The following is a 15609-nucleotide window of genomic DNA, read 5'->3' as shown; positions in this document are numbered from 1 at the left end:
ATTCATCAGGTGAAGTGGCATCTTCTAACTCGTGGAGATCTTCAGTGTTGCTATGTCTCCAAGCTCTGTTAAAGCATTTCCCTATATGATGTGGCGATACTGAGTTCCAGGCTGCTGCGGCATAGACTTTATCTCATCTGTAAAACATACTGCGGCAGTTAACTACCGACGTATTTTACAGACAACACGTACCATGGTCCGACAACATCTCCTACGGCGCCTTGATCCTTTGCAGCCAGTCGAGTATCTGAACACTTATGTGGTTTCTCGAATGGTGCATATATCGCAGATCCTGCCCCTACCACTCACGCTCGGACGTCGACTTCAATCAGCACTAGGCTATTTTGTGATGACTGGATCGCCCCTCAACGTGCGATACGCAACGCTCACGTTCCCTACGGACAAGGGGGGGGGGGGGGGACTCGGACTTACTAATGTTCGCTGCCGAGCGACGGCGCTCCTTCTAGCCACGATGTACAAGCAATGGCGTAGCGGGGCTGCTTCTCTTACATCCCGCCTACTGGATCTCCTGGCTCCAGAGTCCCTCACACCTCCGGTGACGGTGGGCAACATTACGCCACATTTTGCGCATGTATCAACATTTATCGTGGAACTTTGTTATATCAGAGACGAGCTTCCGCGCACGAGACCGCCATGCGCGTAGGACTTTTATGTTTGGCTGCTACGACGGATAAGTCGTAATGTCATTGAACTCGAACACCCCAGGTTGCATTGGCCGAAGATTCGGAGACATGTGCACCAAAAATTCCTTCCCACCTTCGTTTCGGCACTGTGGTTCTCTGTCGCCTGTGGCAAGTTCAACACCAATCAACGGCTCCATGCAATTGGACTAGTGGACACTCCACTATGCCCGACATGTCGCCAAGTGGATGACGACCATCACCGCTTAACTTGTATTGCGGTGGAGGACGTCTGGCTCCTAGGAAGACAGATGGTAGCTTACTACCTCCGTGTGACCCCGCAACATATTACACCTGCTTCCGTCTTACATCCGGAGAGTGACTACTTTCCGGCGACTAAATCACAGTCGATCATCTGGGTCAAAGGTTGGACGATCGCGTACCTCTATGGGGATGCTGCCAAGTCGCGACTTGACTTTTGGTATTTCTTGCAGCACGCCCACAATGAGGTTCATAGATGGTCACACTATCGGAAAACCTTTGCCAACTATCTTCAGGCAGTCTTCCTCGACCCCCCCCCCCCCCCCCCACGCAGTTGGGATGTGCCGGGTGCAGTCGGTGTGCACATTTGACAGCTGATAATCAACCTCACGCTTCTCTCACCACTCATTATGTAATGCACATACTCTACCATGAAATGATCTACATGTTCCTCTTAACAGTGTGATCTTTATTGAAAATAAATAACTAAAAATAAAACAAAAACAAAAAAAATCCATGTTCCTTTAAATTTGTGATCGGCACTAAGCGATCGCCCTTTAGTTAAAAATTAAAAAAAGCGGTCTAAGAAAAAAAAGTGGTCAGCGCGGCGGAATGCCACGCCAAGGGGCCCGGGTTCGATTCCCGGCTGGGGTAGGAGATTTTCTCCGCTCAGGGACTGGGTGTTGTGTTGTCCTCATCATCATTTCATCCCCATCTCCTACGTGCAAGTCGCCCAACGTGGCGTGGAATGCAATAAGTACTTGAGGCCGACGGCCGAACTTCCCCGAATGGAGGACTCCCGACTCACAATGCCGTACGCTCGTTTCCATTTTTTTCTTTTGCCTTGAATATTTTTTCACGTACCTGCAACTCCGCTAGGAACATTCAGTCTCGCGGTGGGAACTGGTCAGGCAGTGTTTTGGTTCATCAGTGTAACAATGAAATTAGATCGTATAGAAAACTCCCTATACCAAACGAGATGGTAGGGCCACGCTGTGAATGCACACGTTTTCCTAACTGGATTTTTCTCTGCAAGTGGTCACGCCGCAAGCCCATTCACGTGGGCTAGCACTCACACGAGTGCAATTACCCTACGTTGAACACTGCTTGTAATTTCCAGAATTCGTTGCCATTTTCGTGACTTCGTTTTCATACCATTTTAGGTAAGATATTTAGAAATTGATGTATGTAAAACTATACACGCTTTTACAAAAATGTTCTTCTGTGGAAGGAGGGTTGCCGTTCATTTACATCTACATCATAGTCCGAAACCCACCTAATGGGCCGGCCGAAATGGCCGAGCGGTTCTAGGCGCTACAGTCCGAAACCGCGCGACCGCTACGGTCGCAGGTTCGAATCCTGCCTCGGGCACGGATGTGTGTGATGTCCTTAGGTTAGTTAGGTTTAAGTAGTTCTAAGTTCTAGGGGATTGATGACCTCAGAAGTTAAGTCCCATAGTACTCAGCGCCCAGCCACCTAATGCTGTGTGGCGGAGCATACTTTCAGTACCACCATCTCATCCCTCCAACCCTGTTCCACTCGCGATTAGTGCGTGGGAAGAATAATTGTCGGTAAGCCTCTGTATTGGCCCTAATTTCTCGAATTTTCTCCTCGACATCAATACGCGAGATATATGTGGGAGGAAGTAATATGTTGTCCAACTCCTCCTGAAAAGTGCTGTCCCGAAATTTCAATAGTAAATCTCTCCGTGATGCACAACGACTCTCTTGTAACGTCTGACAGTGGAGTTTGTTCAGCATCTCCGTAACGCTTTCTCGCCAGCTAAACGATCCCGTGACAAAATGCGCTGCTCTTGGTTGGATCTTCTCTATTTCCTCTATCAGTCCTAACTGATAGGGATCCCAGATAGATGAACAATACTCAAGAATCGGGCGAACAAGCGCCTTATAAGCCATTTCTTTCGTGGATGAGTTACAGTATGCACATTCCGTTATCCCCTGAATCAACGCCTACTCGTCAATGCCAATAAAATTCTCGAGAAATGGATCGGAGCAGCTCAACTTGTGTTCTAACAAAACGCTGTTGTCTTGCCTGTACGTACTCTCCAAGGAAAAAAGACGCACCACAAAAGAACTACCCAGATGGGACTAAAATCAGTAGATATGCTGTAAACGTACAGGCAAACAAACGATTAAAATTTCAGAAAAAATGGATGATTTATTCAAGTCAAAGAATTTCACAAATTGAGCAATGAAGTACCGCGCTGATCCACCTCTGGCCTTTACGCAAGCATATATTCGGCTTGGCATTGACTGATAGAGCTGGCACGCTAGATCGTCAAAACCCGAAACTGGCTGGTGCGCCCTGGCCTTTATGCTCCAAGCGTTCTTAATTGGGAAGAGATCTGGCGACCTTGCTAGCCAAGGCAAGGTTTGGCAAACACAAAGAGAAGCAGTGGAAACTCTCGTCATGTGCAGGCTAACATTATCTTGCTGAAATGTAAGTCCAGGACGGCTTGTCGTGAAGGGCAACAAAACAGGGCATAGAATATCGTCGACGTACCGAATTGCTGCAAGTTTGTCGCGCATGACAACCAGAGGGGTCCTAACACGAAGCGAAATGGCACACCAGGTTGGTATCCCACCGTTGTCACCTTTGTCTCCAGATACATCTCACTGACCGGAGTAGAAATGTCTCCAGGGATGAGTCCCACTTCGAAGTGAGGCTTGATGACCAGTGTAGACGTGTTTTGAGGTGCTCTGGACGTTGGTGGGACACCAGCCAGATGTCCCCTGTCATACAGCCCGATATCCAGGAATGATGGTCTGGGGTGCTATTTCGTTTCATAGCAGGACCACTTTGCTTGTCACCCTTACGGCACGGTGGTACGTCTACGATAGTCTACGCCATGTTTTGTTGCCCTTCTTAGCAAGCCATCATGGGCTTACATTTCAGCAAGATAATGCCTGCCCGAAAACGGCGAGACTCACTTTTGCTTGTCTTCGTATTTGCCAAATTCTACCTTCACCAGCAATATCGCTGGATCTATTTCCAATTAAGAATGTGTGGAGCATTATTCGCAGGGCCCTCCAGCCATTCTGGGGTTCTGACAACCTAACGCTCGAACTGGACAGGATTTCGCTCGAAATTCTCCAGGGAGACATCCAACAACCATGTCAATCAGTTCGAAGTCGAATAACTGCTTGCATAAGGGCCAGGAGAGGAACAACGCATTACCGACTTGCTCAGATTGGGAAGCTCTTCCTCTTGAATAAATGAGCCAGTTATGCTGAAATTTTAATCATTTGTGTGCCAGTGCATGTAAATAACATTATATCACATCTACTGTTTTTTGTCCCATTCGGATGATCCCTTTGTGGTGCGACTTTTTTTTTCTTAGAGTGTGTCTGTGGGATACTTGGCCAACTCTATCAGTCAGTAATTTTACTCCTGTAGGCGACAGCGAAGACAGTATTCGAAATGACGCGGACTGAACGCCAAAAAGATTTTATTCATTTATTGAAACAGTCTCTGGACAATATTTACCCGAGAAATTGAGAAAGTCCTCAAAAATAGAGCCAAGAACCCATTAGAACAATGCCTTATCACAGAGTGGAAATAAACTATTCAATTGGTTCTGAGCACTATGGGACTTAACATCTGAGGTCATCAGTCCCCTAGAACTTAGAACTACTTAAACCTAACTAACCTAAGGACATCACAAACATCCATGCCCGAGGCAGGATTCGAACCTGCGACCGTAGCGGTCGCGCGGTTCCAGACTGTAGCGCCTCGAACCGCTCGGCCACACCGGCCGGCAGAAATAAACTCTTTCAGGACTTAATGTGGAGATAATAATGATAAAGTCTACAACTACGTCGTTCAGCTAAACTCTTATGCTGCATGCTGCATCGACGGACGGGGACAGCGTCATTTATAGCAATGGATACGTCTTTTCTGTATTTCCGTTACTTCTTACTTTCCTCGTAGTCCTTGAAGCTGCGAGCTATCCTTTGGCTTTCCTCCTGTTCTTCCTCAATTGACAGCACGTCTGCATCTGTTTCTTCTTCAAGCTGCACTGTTGTCTCTGCTTCTTCCAGCTGCTCATCTACCTGCGCCAAGCCTTGAGGCACAGCGACCTGCGGATCAAAGGAAGTGCCGTTAGGAGACCTGCAGCCACTTATGTTCCATCAATACAAAGAGATCCACATGAGGCATTAGAACGTCGTCACAAGCCTTTCAAGAGTCCGTGTATAGAACCACTCGCCTCCATCAGACTCACATTTATAGTGAAGAGTGGTTCATAAAGATTCATCCAATTTCACAAGAATATACCTTTTACATAAATGAAGACAGAAACGTGGGGTCAAATTTACCTTACGCTTGGGACTATAACCTTTGTAATTTCAAAAGAATCATCCTATTTTAAAGAGTATACACCATCTGATCAAAAGTATCCAGACACACGTATGTAACGCAGAATTGAAAACTATATCTCACGAGAGGCGGACACGCCATTACTAAAGGAGGCCTGGCCGGCCGCTGTGGCCGAGCGGTTCTAGGCGCTTCAGTATGGAACCGCGCTGCTGCTACGGTCGCAGGTTCGAATCCTGCCTCGGGCATGGATGTATGTAGTGTCCTTAGGTTAGTTAGGTTTAAGTAGTTCTAAGTCTAGATGACTGGTGACCTCAGATACGTCCGATAGTGCTTAGAACCATTTGAACCATTTTTGAACTAAAGGAGGTCGGGAGAACTGTGTTCTCAGTAGAGAGGAAATAAAAACAGAATTGGTCGGCCAGGAGAGCTCAGTGATTTCGAAAGTGGACTAGTCACTGGACGTGCCAAATACATCAGGGAAAATTTCAAACCTTCCAAAGCTGTTGGTGATGAGACCGAGAAGTGAAAACACGAAGGAACAATCACCGCTAAACCAAGACAAGGCAGGCCTCGTGGAGGCTATTAACGGACAGGAACCGTCGAGCATAGCGGAGGATGGTTGCAGAAAATTGCATGAAGTCAACGGGAGTGACTCCTGAGTTCCAAAGTGCTACCAACAGTTCCATTGCCTCCACTGACTATGCGTAGGGGGATACAAAGGATGGTGTAGAATGGTTGAGCAGCTGCTCATAAGACAAACATTTCTTTTGTCAGTGCTAAGCGACGCTTGAGATGATGTGAAGAGCGAAGACGCTGGACAGTAGATGACTGGAAAAGAATGATTTGGAGTGCTGAATCACTCTATTGCCTGTGCCAATCCGATGTAACGGTTTGGGTTTAGCGAAAACCTGGAGAACGTTACTTACCGTTATGTGTAGTGACAGTAGTGTAGTATAAAGGAGGTGTTTCGATATGGAGGTGTTTTTGATGGTTGGGGTGTGGTCCCTCCAATTGCGGAGGGATAGGAATCTCTTTTACAGCCTTATGTACTGTGTAAAACAGATAAACATTTGGGAGACGATTATTGCTTCAGGATGAGAATGCGCCCTGTCATAAAGCAACATCTGTGAGGCAACAGCTAGTGGACAGACGGAATGGCCTGTCAGAGTCTCGATATGAATCTAATGGAATTTCTTTGGGGTGACCTACGTCACCTTTGACCCCAGCGTCCAACAGTACTACCCTCTATGATTTTGGCTCTTGAGGAAAAAGGTGCTACCATTCCTTAGCTGACTCAGTTACTTCAAAGAAAGTGTTATCAGCAGAGTTCAGGCCCTAGTAAAGGCGAAAGACGGACACCGCACATTAATGTCCGCTAATACACTATATGATCAAAAGTATCCGGACACCCACAAAACAAAAGTTCTTCATATTAGGTGCATCGAGTTGCCACCTACTGCCAGGTACTCCATATCAGCGACCTGAGTAGTCCTTAGAGATCGTGAGAGAGCAGAATGGGGCGCTCTGCAGAACTCACAGACTTCGAACGTTGTCAGGTGGTTGGGTGTCATTTGTGTCATACGTCTGTACGCGAGATTTCCACACAGCTAAACATCCCAAGGGCCACTCTTTCCGATGTGATAGTCAAGTGGAAACGTGAAGGGACATGCACAGCACAAAAGCGTACAGGCCGACCTCGTCTGTTGACTGACAGAGACCGCAGACAGTTGAAGGGGTCGTAATGTCGAATAGGCAGAGATCTATTCACACCATCACACAGGAATTCCAAATTGCATCAGAATCCGCTGCAAGTACTATGACAGTCAGGCGGGAGGTGAGAAAACTTGGATTTCATGGTCGAGTGGCTGCTCGTAAGCCACACATCACACCGGTAAATGCCAATCGACGCCACGCTTAGTGTAAGGAGCGTAAACATTGGATGATTGAACAGTGGAAAAACGTTGTGTGGAGTGGCGAACCACGGTACACAGCGTGGCGATCCGATGTCAGGGTGTGGGTATGGTGAACACCAGGTGAACGTTATATACCAGCGTGTGTAGTGCCAACAATAAAATTCGAAGGCGGTGGTGTTATGGTGTGGTCGTGTTTTTCATGGAGGGGTTTTGCAACCCTTGTTGTTTTGCGTGGCACTATCACAACACAGGCCTACCTTGATGTTTTAAGCACCTTCTTGCTTCCCACTGTTGAAGAGCAATTCGGGGATGCCGATTGCATCTTTCAACACGATCGAGCACCTGTTCATAATGCAGGGTCTATGGCGGAGTGGTTACACGACAATAGCATTCCTGAAATGGACTGTCATGCACATAATCCTGACCTTGATCCTATAGAACACCTTTGGGATATTTTGGAACGCCGACTTCGTGTCAGACCTCTCCGACCAACATCGATACCTCTCCTCAGTGCAGCACTCCGTGAAGAATGGGCTACTATTCCCCCAAGAAACCTTCCAGAACCTGACTGAACGTATGCCTGGGAGAGTGGAAGCTGTCAAGAGTGAGGGTTTGCCAATACTATATTGAATTCCAGCATTACGGATGGAAGGCGCCACGAACTTGTAAGTCATTTTCATCCACATACTATTCTTGGAGGACGCTCTTGCTGTTAGGTGGAATCACAACTGTAGCTTACCATTTGTCTAGTCTATGAATGCAACACAGTGCCACATTATTCACACAGCTGCATATTATGTATTTCAATTGGGCATGCTCCACGATAACGCAGCAAAGTGGAGAGACTAGGATTATTTTGGTGTAGTCCTAGGCTGGCAAAAATTAACTCTGAAGATCTGTTTGAGAGTGGTTATGGAAGGTTACTGCACTGCTGTAGTGGTATATTTATATAATATAATGTAATTGTATGATATTTTATGTGGCTGGAAATTATAAAATAGTTTTTCCTAATTTGCCTGGGATAATATCACCATCTCCTCCATACTTCACTGTTGGTTCTACACATGATAGCTAGTAACGTTGTCCAGGTATTCACCAAACCCAAAACCTTCTATCGGATTGTAACAGGTGGTTTATCATTGAACATCACTCGTTTTTAGTCACCCATTGCTACTGCTCGATCATTGTACTACATTCCTTTTAACTCCCTACTACACACTGTCATCATGCTGGTAGGACTTAGGAAACCATGCCATTCCTTCCAGTGATTTCGTGTGCATCTTTTACAACTGCCCTCCGCAAGTAGCAGAGCACTGCCATTACTAAATAACCTTGACCCCGATCTAAAATTTTTTTTGGGAATCCTATCACGCTAAGGCAAGTGTGCATAACATATTTTGCTGACGTCAGCATCAGAACTTTGTTACGTCCTAGGCCATTCCCGCAATCATAACATCCTGCTACATGCCAAGGAATGAAATCATAAACGAGAGTGCGACTTCTCAAAGAAACAGTTCTACTGTTCTAACGAAGGCTACATTTACAACCAACAAGTTACATACGTCGTTCCGCGTCAGAAGAGCGTACATTTTCTGGTTTTCCTGCAGTTACGGTTCTGCTACAGTACTGACAACAGGCGTGTCACTGTGTGCGTGTGAAACAGCGTCGCAATTGGAAATGTACTCCGAATCTGAAGTGAGGAAGACATTTTTACCAGTTTTAATAAATTATTGTCTCTTATTGATGTATTCACGATAGTTAGGAAGTGCTGTAGTTCGTAGCCGGCCATGAGTCGGAGAGCATTTCCCACGCTGGCTGGTGCCGAAGTGACCATTTGTCGCGCGTAGTTGGGTGGGGCTGGGCGCTGGAACGTAGCAACAAGCGTCAGCCTGGGAAATATACATGACGGGAAGTGCCGCCATCTTGGCGCCAAAGTCCCGATTTTGTTTATTTATATTTAATAATTAAGGTCATTTATGACAACACGAATACTATGAGGAGCCTCTGCATGTTTAAAACTATTTATCATAATTTTGCTTCGTTAAAATTCACACCCGTTCATTAACAAATGCATATCTTAGTAAGTACGAACTTGATCGGAAATTCACGAACTGTGTCGAAACTAGTAAGAGATACGGACTGCGCTCCAAAGTCGGCAGTCGGCGTTAAGAGCTCTTCCTGTCTTGTTCGATGGTAGCCATGCTCTCGGTTACTAGTAGTTTGTGACATGAGTGTTTCATTATTGATCTAACAGGAATAAAAGTGATATTACGGCATTCTGAATGTTAAAATCGAGTAAATAGATACCACAAATTTGATCGACAGCAATTTCAGATAATTAGCTTCCACCGACAGAGACATCCAATACGCCAATGGAGAATCTGCACGGGACGACATTTACGAGAGCTGCACCGCGCACAGGTAGGAGGAAATCCGACGACACGACCCACCAAGGCGGATCAAGGAAGGTCCGACTTACAGTCGCAAATTCCGGGTGGAAATGCTCACCAGTTATACTGTACACATATACCACCCTCTACGGATTCGCGGCTAAGCTGAGTAATAACAGAATCAGTTTAGAAGCGAGGGGATCTTGCAGGTTCTTGTGGGCAAAAGGTATAAATTTGCACACATATTCATGGTGACATTCTGGCGCTGTCTGTGGACCAAACGAGATACCACGTCCAGCTGTAGTGAAATGACGCCAACAATATTTGACAAAGGCCACGTAGGCCTTGGTGATGGGAAAGAAGACTGTCGACGGCGACCAGGGAAGACAATGTTCAGGCAATCGAGAAACTGATTCGCAGCAACTGAAACTTTCTCCTACCATGAAGACGTTTACACAGCAGTTTTCGAGTGGCTCAGTGACCAACTAGTCTATCGTCAAGGAAATGAACCACTGGTAGAACGTCCCGACCATTTTTTACAGAGACTTGGTCACTATGTTGAGAAATAATGTAATGTATCTTTGTCACTTTGAAGTGTAGTGCAGTACCGAATTAAAGTTAGTTGTTTGCCTGCGTGACCATCTTCCGCAGTAGCTGTTAAAATCGGTTACTACTGATTTTTCGTCTTAAGCTTACTGCAGTTTAATTAAAAAAAATTTTACGTCAGACGCGTTTCGCCTTTATTTATCAAGCATTTCCAGTTGTCATTCAGCAAACTGGACACATATTTTGTACAAAAATGTACAAATGTATTCAGTTTGCAGAATAACAACAGCAGATGCTTTGTAAATAAAACCGAAACGCCTCTGGTGTAAAATTCTCTTTAATTAAACTGCAGTAAGATGAAGACAGAAAAAACCAGTAATAACTGAAGCTAGTTGGCCGGGCATAATGTGTAACTTGTGATTCTTGAGTTTCTCCCGGCGTATTTGATAATCAAAATATCCACGGGTGTACTGCCGGTCTACAGTGTCCAACGGGCACAATACTTCGGCGATCATGCATGTCGCCATCATCAGGTGAACTGACGGACTGAGCTCCTGTGAACGTGCCGGCACGGAGATCCGTACACTATGGCTGCTCAGGGGGAACTGGGTTCGGTCGCGGCGGCGGCCGATTTAAATACTCTCCGCCCGCGGCGCGCTCACTCCGCCGTCCGCGCCCCGCGCCACGGTCGCGCGGTGGAACAGATTGCGACGGCATCTGAGATGACGTCAGTGTGATGGCTCTGTCCGCCGTGGTCGTCACAACTATACATTTGCTCGATTTACTCTTGATTAACCCAATCGCTGGTTCCCAAGCCTTGCTAAGATTATAGCCACAGTCACGGTTTATGAGATCGTCATTGGTGCGAATTTCGATGGCCTCTCTTAACAACGCTGTCCCAGTATCTTGACGTCTGTACCAGAATCCTCGTGCGTTCATACTTCATAGCGTGATTTTTCGACAAGCAATGTTCAGCGACCGCCGACTTGCTCGGATACATCAGTCGAGTGTGCCTCTGGTGTTCACGGCATCGATCCTCGACGGTACGCATCGTCTGACCAATATAAGACTTGCCACATTGACACGGAATCTGGTACACGCCGGCCTTCCTCAAACCGAGGTCATCTTTGGCGCTCCCCACCAGTGCACGAGTTTTATTCGGAGGACAAAACACAGTTCCGACCCGGTGTTTCTTCAAAATGCGGGCGATTTTCCCCGAGAGTGCGCCTGTATATGGGATAAACGCAGTGCCTACCTCCTCCCTCGTGATTTCATCCATCTCAACAGGTTGTGCTGTAGTGGTTGGGCGGAGAGCACGTTGAATCTGCCACTCTGAGTACCCATTTTTTCGAAATACAGTTCTCAGATGTTCCAATTCCTGGGGTAGACTCTCTGCATCAGAGATAGTGCGCGCCCCGTGTACTAGAGTTTTAAGCACCCCATTCCTCTGTGAAGGGTGATGGCAGCTGTCTGCGTGCAAATACAGATCAGTGTGCGTTGTCTTCCGATACACCCCATGGCCTAGGGTGCCGTCAGGCCTTCTCTTGACCAAGACGTCAAGGAAAGGTAGTTTACCCTCCGCTTCAGTCTCCATAGTGAATTTGATGTTGGGGTGTATGGAGTACTGGGACAGCGTTGTTAGAGAGGCCATCGAAATTCGCACCAGTGACGATCTCATAAACCGTGACTGTGGCTTTAATCTTAGCAAGGCTTGGGAACCAGCGATTGGGTTAATCAAGAGTAAATCGAGCAAATGTATAGTTGTGACGACCACGGCGGGCAGAGCCATCACACTGACGTCATCTCAGACGCCGTCGCAATCTGTTCCACCGCGCGACCGTGGCGCGGGGCGCGGACGGCGGAGTGAGCGCGCCGCGGGCGGAGGGTATTTAAATCGGCCGCCGCCGCGACCGAACCCAGTTCCCCCTGAGCAGCCATAGTGTACGGATCTCCGTGCCGGCACGTTCACAGGAGCTCATTCCGTCAGTTCACCTGATGATGGCGACATGTATGGTCGCCGAAATATTGTGCCCGTTGGACACTGTAGACCGGCAGTACACCCGTGGATATTTTGATTAATGTGTAACTTTTTTTTTGAAGTCTTGAGGAAGTTACTGGCTGGCGTGGATGTCAGCTATAATAGAGGTGTGTGCTGTGTTCTTTTGTGACATTCTCTGTTTCGGAAAATTGTCCAGTTTTTAGCAGTGCTGTAGCTACGCGTTATGACAGGTTCTCGTCTCTTATATCGCATTCATTAGGTTTGTCAAGGGCAGATTGGGGCTCGAGCAACGCTTGACGCTGTGTCTAGCTTTAAGGTTTATCGTGAAAAATTCCAGTCTCCTCAAATGGGAATGTTGCTCGACAAGTCCTTAATGGAAGCACGACATGGCTGAAAGCTGACGCCGAATAGACTATATCGAAACAGGTACCTGCGATGGATGATACACGTTCTAAGAAAGATCACAAACATTTTTACCTTCCCAAATGAAATACAGATCGTAATAATTTATGAAAAAATGAAAAGTGATCGACAATGTTGCGTAATGAAGTGGGCTTTATTAACAACTTGCAAAATATTGCATAGACTTAGATGCACAAGCACACTTCCTACGTTTAGAAACAATAATTAAAAAAAGCCTGAAATTTAACCTATTGGAACTTCTGTCCACATCGATGAGGATGATTTATGGAGCCTCACAAGTTTAAACCAGTTTTAAGAAAACGAAGTTGTAGCGTTGTTCTTTCGCTTTGCACTTCTAGGCTCTTTGCAGCTTGTGGTGTTGGTACGAGGGCGTGATGAAAAATAATGACTCTGAATTTCGTACTTGAAAATTGTTAAAGCCTTTTAAATAAAACAAACCTTATTAAAATTATACATCTTTACTGCAACAACTCTTCTCCCCTTGTCGGCCAAATATTGGCGGTAAAAGTTTCTTTCACGACCATGATTCGAACCAACTCCCGTTCAGCCGAACACTACCGCACAGCCGACTGTCACTCACTTCAAGTACGTCTGTGAGTACTGAATTCAAAAATGAATCAAGCTAAAACCAACACACACAAAGACACAGATACGCAGGGAGAGAGAGAAAGGACTGCTGATTTTTGCCGCTTGCTGGTAAACACAGAAGTTGTAATTTTCTTCCTAGTGTACCCTCAAGGTTCTGCGACGTTCTTGCATTTTTTATAAGAACCTTGACTTTGTCAGTGTTGTTGCCGGAGTAACAGTCAGAGCTATCGATTCGTCCATCCAGAAGGTAAGCGCATTAAGCTGATGCGAGGGAGATTCCACAGGATGCGCACCGGCTAGAGGGCTGCTGTATTACGCTTACCAGTCGTCTGATGGCCTCTTCCCTTGATTCATAGACAACCGTGAATTTCATTGCGCCAACATCTGCACCTCTGAGAAACATGCGTTGCACTGAAAATCGCTCTAGGATACTTAAAGCTAACAAAGCTTAAACGAAGTCCAATATGTAGAAGGCCATCATTTATGAAAAATACGTTGTAGAATATTTACACCGAAAGCTAAAAGGGAAGCAACGTTGGCCATGGGAAAAATGGCGAAAAGCTTTGTCAAATGGTTATTTCCAGCTGTTACTTTTCAACAAGACTTCTAGGAAATTGTGAAAATATATACTTGATATAAAATTTTTTGGTGAATTTAATGGCTCAGATGAGTATGAGCAGCCTCCTAACATGTGGACGCAGATATATATATAAAAGGACAGTTTAAGCACTCAACCAGATCATTAGTATTTTTGTAGTTTGTCGTCTTCTGTAGGCATACATTACAATGTACTAGGTACACAGGACACTACATGATTTACAGGATGATATATACAGACTTACACAATAATATTGCTCTTGAAACATTCATGTACCCCGACGCTGGGCGCGAACCAACGACTGGAGCTTTACGAGGAACGGCCGTTGCTCGTAGAGCGCAGACGACAGCACAAAAAGTGCTTATAAGCAAAACGAGGAATAGTGTCCCATTCAATGTAGGCTAGTAACTACGACCCTGAATTATATCCAAAAATACGGCAAGACAGTACTTTAGCACGTCAGTATTCTGCGCAAAATATTACAATGATTGCTCTGAAAGTGAACATTTTGTATTAATATGGTCGTAATATAGGATTATGCGTGGTTTTCTCGGGGTCTGTTAATGTAAATTCTGTATTTTTTTATTTTATAAATGGGCGTTAGGAATCGTAGCACCCGAATGAATGGTATGGGCCACTTAAGCCAAAATTGCTATAGAACTGCTGTTGTATTGAAATTAAGTACAATTCAATAAAAACCTTGCTTGAACATTTATTTTGCTGTAAATACTGAAAAAAGCTTTTTAACCAATATGATGCACAGCAAGAAATGATTTGTCAAGAGTAATTCGATCTGTTTTGACAAAAGTCGGGTAGAATGTGACATGCAACAAAAAATAAGATTTAAATAAAAAGGTGATTTGTGCTTCACAAACAAAGTTATCTGTATATATATCAAAAGTACAAGATAATAAAAAACCATCTGGGTAGAAAACCTTTCAACTTGTGGTCGACTGAATTGGGCACAATACATTAAACTTCTATACTGAGATTATCTGTAAAACAGTTCTTGGCGCTTCTTCATAAAATTCTGATAAAAATGTTTACTTGTCAATTTATTTTCTCTGTTAAATCTGTAAAGCAGTTTTAAATTATCTGGCAAATCCAAAGCCAACTTTTGAAACTCAATCGTAGCAAGTGGCTTTAATCTAGAAACTAAATCTCCTGAAACTGAATTTCTTAGAATGTTGGTTTGAAAAACGGTATATAGATGTCATACATATCTGCTGATTCCCTACGACTGACATTACTCTCCTTTGCGGTAAATGGAAATGCCGTGTGGCTCGGGCCTCGAGTCGGGTAAACGGAGAAAATCTCCGACCTAGCCGGGAATCGAACCCGGGCCGTTCGGTATGACATTCCGTCGCGCTGACCACTCAGCTGTCAGGGGCGGACTCCCTTGCAGTGTAGTTCTAGGACCATTGAAACGATTGGCAGTAGCCCTTTCCGACAACCCAGCGAGGTGGCGCACTGGTTAGCACACTGGACTCGCATGCGGGAGGACGACGGTTCAATCCCGCGGCCGGCCATCCTGATTTAGGTTTTCCGTCATTTCCCTAAATCGCTTTAGGCAAATGCCGGGATGGTTTCTTTGACAGGGCACGGCCGACTTCCTTCCACATCCTTCCCTACTACGCTCAAACCGATGACCTCACTGATTGGTCTCTTCCCTCAAATCAACCCCGTTTCCGACAATTTGCCTTCCCAAATACTTGAAACCGCTTGGTTCATAGCAGTCTCGGATCACTCCCCTCCGTCCTTACCGTGATGCTTCTTCAACCCTGGCATCGTGCCCTAAAAAGATACATATGTAGCCCAAACACCCGTCTTAGGTATGGCCCACACTACCAGTGCACATTAAAACGAGGCAGAAATGAAAACCAGTTTGAGCGAATGGAATTTCATTAGCTAC

The sequence above is a fragment of the Schistocerca nitens genome, chromosome 9, assembly GCF_023898315.1.
Source record: "Schistocerca nitens isolate TAMUIC-IGC-003100 chromosome 9, iqSchNite1.1, whole genome shotgun sequence".
Lineage (NCBI taxonomy): Eukaryota > Metazoa > Arthropoda > Insecta > Orthoptera > Acrididae > Schistocerca > Schistocerca nitens.
This window is presented reverse-complemented; position numbering follows the sequence as displayed.